Source organism: Etheostoma spectabile, chromosome 18 (genome assembly GCF_008692095.1).
Source record: "Etheostoma spectabile isolate EspeVRDwgs_2016 chromosome 18, UIUC_Espe_1.0, whole genome shotgun sequence".
Taxonomy (NCBI): Eukaryota; Metazoa; Chordata; class Actinopteri; order Perciformes; family Percidae; genus Etheostoma; species Etheostoma spectabile.
Window position 1 is genome coordinate 2,341,248 of NC_045750.1, and position 6,746 is coordinate 2,347,993.

At 41.2% G+C, this 6,746-nt stretch overlaps 1 protein-coding gene across 2 annotated transcripts in view; it reads right to left on the reverse strand.

The window, feature by feature from the left end:
• Positions 1-6,746, reverse strand: part of mpv17 (mitochondrial inner membrane protein MPV17) — a 29,599-nt gene that overhangs the window by 7,056 nt on the left and 15,797 nt on the right. The window lies entirely within an intron of this gene.

The following is a 6,746-nucleotide window of genomic DNA, read 5'->3' on the forward strand; positions in this document are numbered from 1 at the left end:
GAAAAAAAAAAACAAAAAAAAACATGAGAAAAAGTTAAAAACCTTGATGAAAAGCGTCAAAAGTGTTGAATGAAGAAAACACAAGGATTAAACACAATTCAGCCTTTTACTCGACACAGAGTCTCCCGAACGATGCGTGTACTTCAGACACGGTCCCAAAAAACATGAACAGTGCTGCCATGCTGCTTGAAAGCTGAAGCTGAATGAAAATAGGTTCACGTTTTAAGAAATCCCTCTTTGATGCACGTACAGTACATTTTAAAGTAAACCATTAGTTTGGGAACATTTCGATGTCTAGTAGAGGAGGGAATCTCTGGACACCTCATGATTCGGTCTGATTTATGCATCTGGATGTAACAATGTTTTTATGTACATTTCAATTACATTTTATTTATAGTATCAATTCATAACAAGAGTTATCTTGAGACACTTTACAGATAGAGCAGGTCTAGACCACACTCCAGAATTTACAAGGACCCAACAGGTCTAGTAGTTTCCTCAAGAGCAAGCAACAGTGCCACAGTGGTGAGGAAAAACTTCCTTTTAGGAAGAAACCTGGGACTGACCCAGAACCAGACCCAGACCCAGACCCAGGCCCAGACCCAGGCCCAGGCCCAGACCCAGGACCAGACCCAGGCCCAGACCTAGTCTCTTGGTAGGCGGTGTCTGACGACCGGTTGGGGTCAGAATGAAGAGCAATAACAGTCACAAAAAAATAGTAGTTTGTAGTAGTTCTTTGTAGTAGTTGATGACAAAGCAGGGCACTGTGGGCATTACTAGGCCCAGCAGGACGTAGCAGGACGTAGCAGGACGTAGCAGGACGTAGCAGGACGTAGCAGGACGTAGCAGGGCATCGCAGAACGTGTAGCGGGACCATGGCGACCGCTGCTACCATGATTTTGGAGCCTCCCTGATCCAAAGTTTCCATGTGATTTCAAAAAATATAAATCCATGTTTGTTAGATTTTGAAATATTCCTAATGAAATGTTTTGTCTACTGAGGTTTTCATTTTGTAGTCATCCCATGCTTAAGCCTTAAAGATGCTGAGTCACCTTCTCTCTCAGTGTCAGAGGCTCCGTCATGTTCAAAGGTGGAGAACATGAAACATGAGGTGGTCACATGTAATGTGATAAAGGAGATCAACAGCCTCTATGTGTTTTGCCTAATTATTTCATATACATCTTATTAGATCATGTCTATATACACAAAACTTTTTTTTTCCCCTCCCTTTTGGCCATTTTTGTGTTTTTCTGCACTCTTGCCTGAACTCTAAGTTGTTTTCCATTACCCTGTCCTCTTTCAGTCACTCTGCTTTCTGATTTGTCCGGAGACAGTAACTTTCGAATAAAAATCAACACATTAAAAAAACAAAAATTTAAATTTTTAATAATCGTTTAACTCATCGGATTCAAGCATCGACTCGTTCTAGAGAGAATTGAGGGAATCGCGATGCATCTAAGAATATGTCTAGTACCTCGTAGGATGAAAGAAGCACACACTGGCTCTGACTTTAGACTGAAAGACGTTATTAAGAACATATTTGGTCCGATGAGTTTGTTTTACCACATTAAAACATCTGTAATCAAACTTTAAAACTTCCAGCCTCCTACGGAGGTATTTGGTTCATCTCTCCAACATTTTCCACGGCTGAACAGTGTGGGGTGAAGTGAGAAATGGTGATGTGTTGGAACTCCAGTTGGTGAGGAGTTTCTTTCCAAAACAATGCAGGACGGACGTTTAACAGCCAAGAATATCAGCAGATCAGAAGATAGTGGAAATGATAAACATCTTCCTCAAACCCCTGTAGATACACTATATACTGTAGTCATTTTGTAGTATGGAAATCTTTCCTTTCTTTTCATGATGACCATTCATGCCGGAGAAACATTAGTGCATTTAAAATAAGAAACTTGAATACAAATTGCTTAGATGAACCGATCAGTGAAGATGCAAAAATGATTTTGATGACTGTAGAATAGACTATAGGGAAAAGTAAATGAGATTTCAGATTCAGTTTCTGTCTCTGTCTCTGGTTCTGAAACATAAAAACCTTGTGTATTTAAATTGTTTAAAAGCTGCACTATTAACTAACAGACACACAAACACACCCCTACACACACAAATTCACTATGTCATCTACTTTAAAAGGTCAGCTCGACTTATAAAACAACAAGCCAATGTTCTAGGTACATTCTTTATTTTTTTCTAGTTGTAATTTTTCTCCCTTGTGGGCTAAACCGCTTTTGTAATTATGGCCAAACAAGCTGCTTTGCCACCTGAGGTGACATGAACGCTGCTGATCGCTGCGTCAGACACACGTCAAAACCTTTCCTCCCACACTATGGAGAAGATAGAACCTTTCTCAGCTCTTCCAGGGGTTTCTAAGCCGGCTGTATACGGTTTAACATACGAGATGTAAATGGACAGGACATGACACAAGACGAGACCCAATCATCAGCTCACACCTTTAAATTTGCCTTTAATTTGGTTACTCTGTCAAAACAATAATAAGTTACCGTCAGCGTTTGCGGTGTGTGTTTAGTACTGTTTGTAATTTAGTCTCGCATTGTCAGACCTTCCTCCACAGCGCTGCAAAGGAGGGTCTGGGTAGTCCACACAGCATTCTGGGATGGGAAAAAAACATGCTCTGGTTTATCGGCATTTCTTCTCTACTGTCATTAATTTTGGGGTGTCTAATTCAATTTTATAGCATTTGAAAAGTGGTTTTGAACAGTATTGAGTAAAAGTTGACATATTCCAGTCTGTGATTATCCATCAACATACAGTACATTCCTTTAATTTAAGTGTAAATAATTCCTAATTTCTCCTTTTCTAACTCAAACATTAGGTATAATTTCTTATATAGCACAAATGTCTTGGGTGGCGCTGAGCCTCGGACACAATGACGGTGCCGCTGCAATATAACCTCGGGATGGAAGTTGTTTTAGTGGAACATGTGTACGTTTAGAAGTAGTTTTAGTCGTGCAACAGAAAACTCAGATTGGACAGATAGTCTAGCTAGCTGTCTGGATTTACCCTGCAGAGACCTGAGGACCAGGTAACCAGAGTCCTCAGAAATTAGCCGCAGGTTAGAGCGCCAACACAAAGACAGACGAAGGTAACAGACATTGAGTTGAAAAGAGGGACATCTGGCGGAATTAGCGACAACACCTGAACCGGAAGTGTAACGTTGACAAGATAGACTAGTACTAGTTAGCAATTGTTAGCATGCTAACGTGCTAAACTAAGATGTTGAACATGGGGTGGATCTCAAGTCTCTCATTGACACCTCCTCTCTCCTCGCCTGGAAAGTCCTTCTGGCCCTCCCTCGTGAAGGCCGTCTCAAAGCTCATTATTCCTCCCCCGAACAGCGAGGATGGAGGAGGGATCGCTGAGGAGCTATGAGCGAGGACACACGAGAGCAGCCTTCCCCGAAAGCCGTGCAGCCGACAACCGTTGCTAACTCCGCCCATAGAGCAGACATACAATACATATTCACGATAAACTTCAGAGGAAAGGACGTTTTTTCTCGTTTCCTCTCTCCTCCCATGCGTCCTTGGTGGGAATAACTAAGACGCAAGGAAGGGAAGCAAGTGAATTTAAAGACCTGGGAGGTACCCATGGAGAAGATAGTACCTGCTGAACATCAGCATGTTAGCATTGCCAATGTTAGAATGCCAGAGTTAGTATTAAGGTGCCAAATCTTATCTTATGTCTTAACCCTTGTGTTGTCCTCGCGTCAAATTTGACCCATTTTCAGTTTTTTCATCATAAAAAATGGCTCTTCGAAATAAGCTGAAAATGTCAACAATAGAAATATCAAATAACTCTGGAAAAAAACATCAAAAAAAAGCACCCACAACATTGAAAAAGTGACAAAAATGTCAGAAAAAGCAATCACTTTTTTTCATGGTTGACGGAAGGACAACAAGGGTTAAAATACATCCCTGGTGCCACTAACATAGCAGTACACTTGTATGTTTTTCCTTATCTGAATTGAGGGTCTAAGGATAGAGAGTCTACATTTTTCATGTAGGTTTTATATACCTGTAAATAAAACTGACATGACTATTATTAGTTTGTAGTATAGACCTGGGACAATCCAAAGAAGTCTGTCCACACCAGACTCAGTCACCAAACTCATTTTGTATGCACACTGACAGAAGCTGCAGGTAAGTACGGCCAAGACGCAAGTTTGGCGAGTGGCTCCATTCGTTTTCATCTCACGTTTTGCCAGGCGGCCTTGTTGTAATGAGCACATTTGTCATTTATTTTCTGTCCTTTCTGACATTTACCAGGTTGGCCTTTCAGGTCCACGCGCCTCCTTTTGTAAATAATTGATGGTGACCAGCGGCTTGCTGGGTAAGCAAGGCGGGGACGGACGTTTGAGCAGCTGGCACAAAATGACAGTTAGTTCTGACCTGGCATACAAATACACACTCAAACAAACACACACATTATATATGTGAAGGTATGAGTCACTCCAGCTATTTCCAAAGTCCCTCCCTGCCCCCCCCCCCACCTCTCGTCTCTTTCTCCATCACAGGAAATAGAATCTAATAATAATGAGAGTTGGAGGTCAGGTACTGAACCTACGATGAAAACCAAACTTGCTCTCGGTGAATCCCATTTACCTGGCATCTGTTTATACAGAAAGATTACTGATCTCCAGCCAGTTTGTGTCAAGTCTAAGTATAAATATAGAATATGAATAATAGGGGTTTCACAATTCTCCAAATCCACAATTAGATTTTTCAATTTAAAAACTAGCACTGTCAGTTAAACGCGTTATTAACTAAACCCATTTTAACGGCGTCAATTTTGTCATCGCGAGATTTAATGTTCTTTTTGGCCTGGCACACTTTTTTTCCACATGCTGTTGCAACAACTAGTAACGTTAGAAAAACTACAACACCCACCTAGCTAGACCAGAAAGAAAACAACAGGCACGCTGACCACACTAGTTTGGGCTCGCGAGCCGGCCAAAGAGTAGTAACGTTACGTTTTGAGTGAATGGCGAGTGCAAGACGCCAAAATGGACGCTGATAAGATTCTGGATGGAAAGTTACCTTTTTAAAAGTTGCCAAATGTTTAACTGACGAGACCAAAGTGATCTGTGTGTCTGGTCGCTGTGAACTGAGCGATCTGCGCGGCACGTCCACTCTGAAATAAGTTGTTTATGAACTTCTTCAGACTCCTTTTGAACATGAAAAACATGGATTTTATGTTTGAATTATTTTTAAATTTGGAAGATTGTGCTGAGAAGTACATTATTTATCTGTCATTTTAATTATATATATATATACACATATATATACACATGTATGCATGAATGTATGTATATATTATTTTTATTTTAATGTTTTACATGTTCAAATAAACTACTATTAAAATCCCACGTGATGGCCAAGCACACGGCTGATACCAATCCTCTTTTTTTCACCCTGTTATTGATGGACAGAGTTACATTGTGTGAGAGATTATTTGCTCCAAGTGAGAATGTTATTGTGAAACTGAACACTACAGCAGGATATCTACCAATGTTGTTTTCAATAAAAAAAACATTTGCACAAAGTGAGCGATCCACTTTTACAGCATTTACATGAGAAAAAAAATAAAATAATGGGACAAAAAGAAATCAAGGGACATTTAGAATAGATCAAAATGTGCGAATAATTGCAAATTAACTGTGACATTAATGCGATTAATCACAATTAAATATTTTGATCGTTTGACAGTACCAATTTAAACTTTAAATTTTCAGCAGTGACGGCAACGCCACAACGAGAGCCACTAGATGGCAGAACGATGATTTACAACAACAGTTCTCAAAATGAATCAAGTGCAATTAAAGGCACCGTTTGTTGACCCTAACCACGTGGGTTACCTTTCTTCTTTGTTTCCATTACTCATTCACAAGGCAGGTAAAATGTTGACTTCAGGGAAGCATGAGGATTTTCAAGTTCTGTTTCTCCGTTATCTCGGACTCCGGCAGTTGCCATGGTGTCTGGAAAAGAGCAGCCAGAGGCTACCCATAAGCTAGTGGTAAGCTATGCTGTGTCTGTTTTTTTCTGAAGGTGGAAATGTAAAAGAATACTGGAAGATTCACCCCTACAAATCAAGTCAAATTGGAAGAGTCCAGTACCAACTTAGAGGGAATGGTTCAGATCCACTGGAGTGGGGTTGTGTGAGGTACTTCTCCATAGTGTTAGCATTAGCGTTAGCTACAGTAGATGGCGGTCGGCGTGCACCCGGTCAGGAGAAGCAGGCGGGAGCACCGACACGGAAGCTAAGCAACGTACAGCTGTGGAAAACCGATTTTTCTGGCGAACCCCTACTGTATCTCAATTCAATGTTATTCATAGTATCAAAGAGTTATCTCGAAACACTTTACAGATAGAGCAGGTCTAGACCACACTCCATAATTTACAATGACCCAACAGGTCTAGTAGTCCCCTCCAGAGCAAGCAACAGGGCCACAGTGGCGAGGAAAAACTCCTTTTAGGGAGAAACCTGGGACAGACCCAGACCCAGATCCAGACCCTTGGTAGGCGGTGAAATGAAGAGTGGCAATAACAGTCACAAAAATAGTAGTTAGTAGTAGTTCTTTGTGGTAGTTCATGGCAAAGCAGGGCACTGTGCAGCATTGAAAGGCCCAGCAGTAACATCTGAACATGAGTCCAGTCCACCTAACTGCTGCAGACACGCACACACAACCTTCTGGCTGTGACACAGCGGGGGGGGGG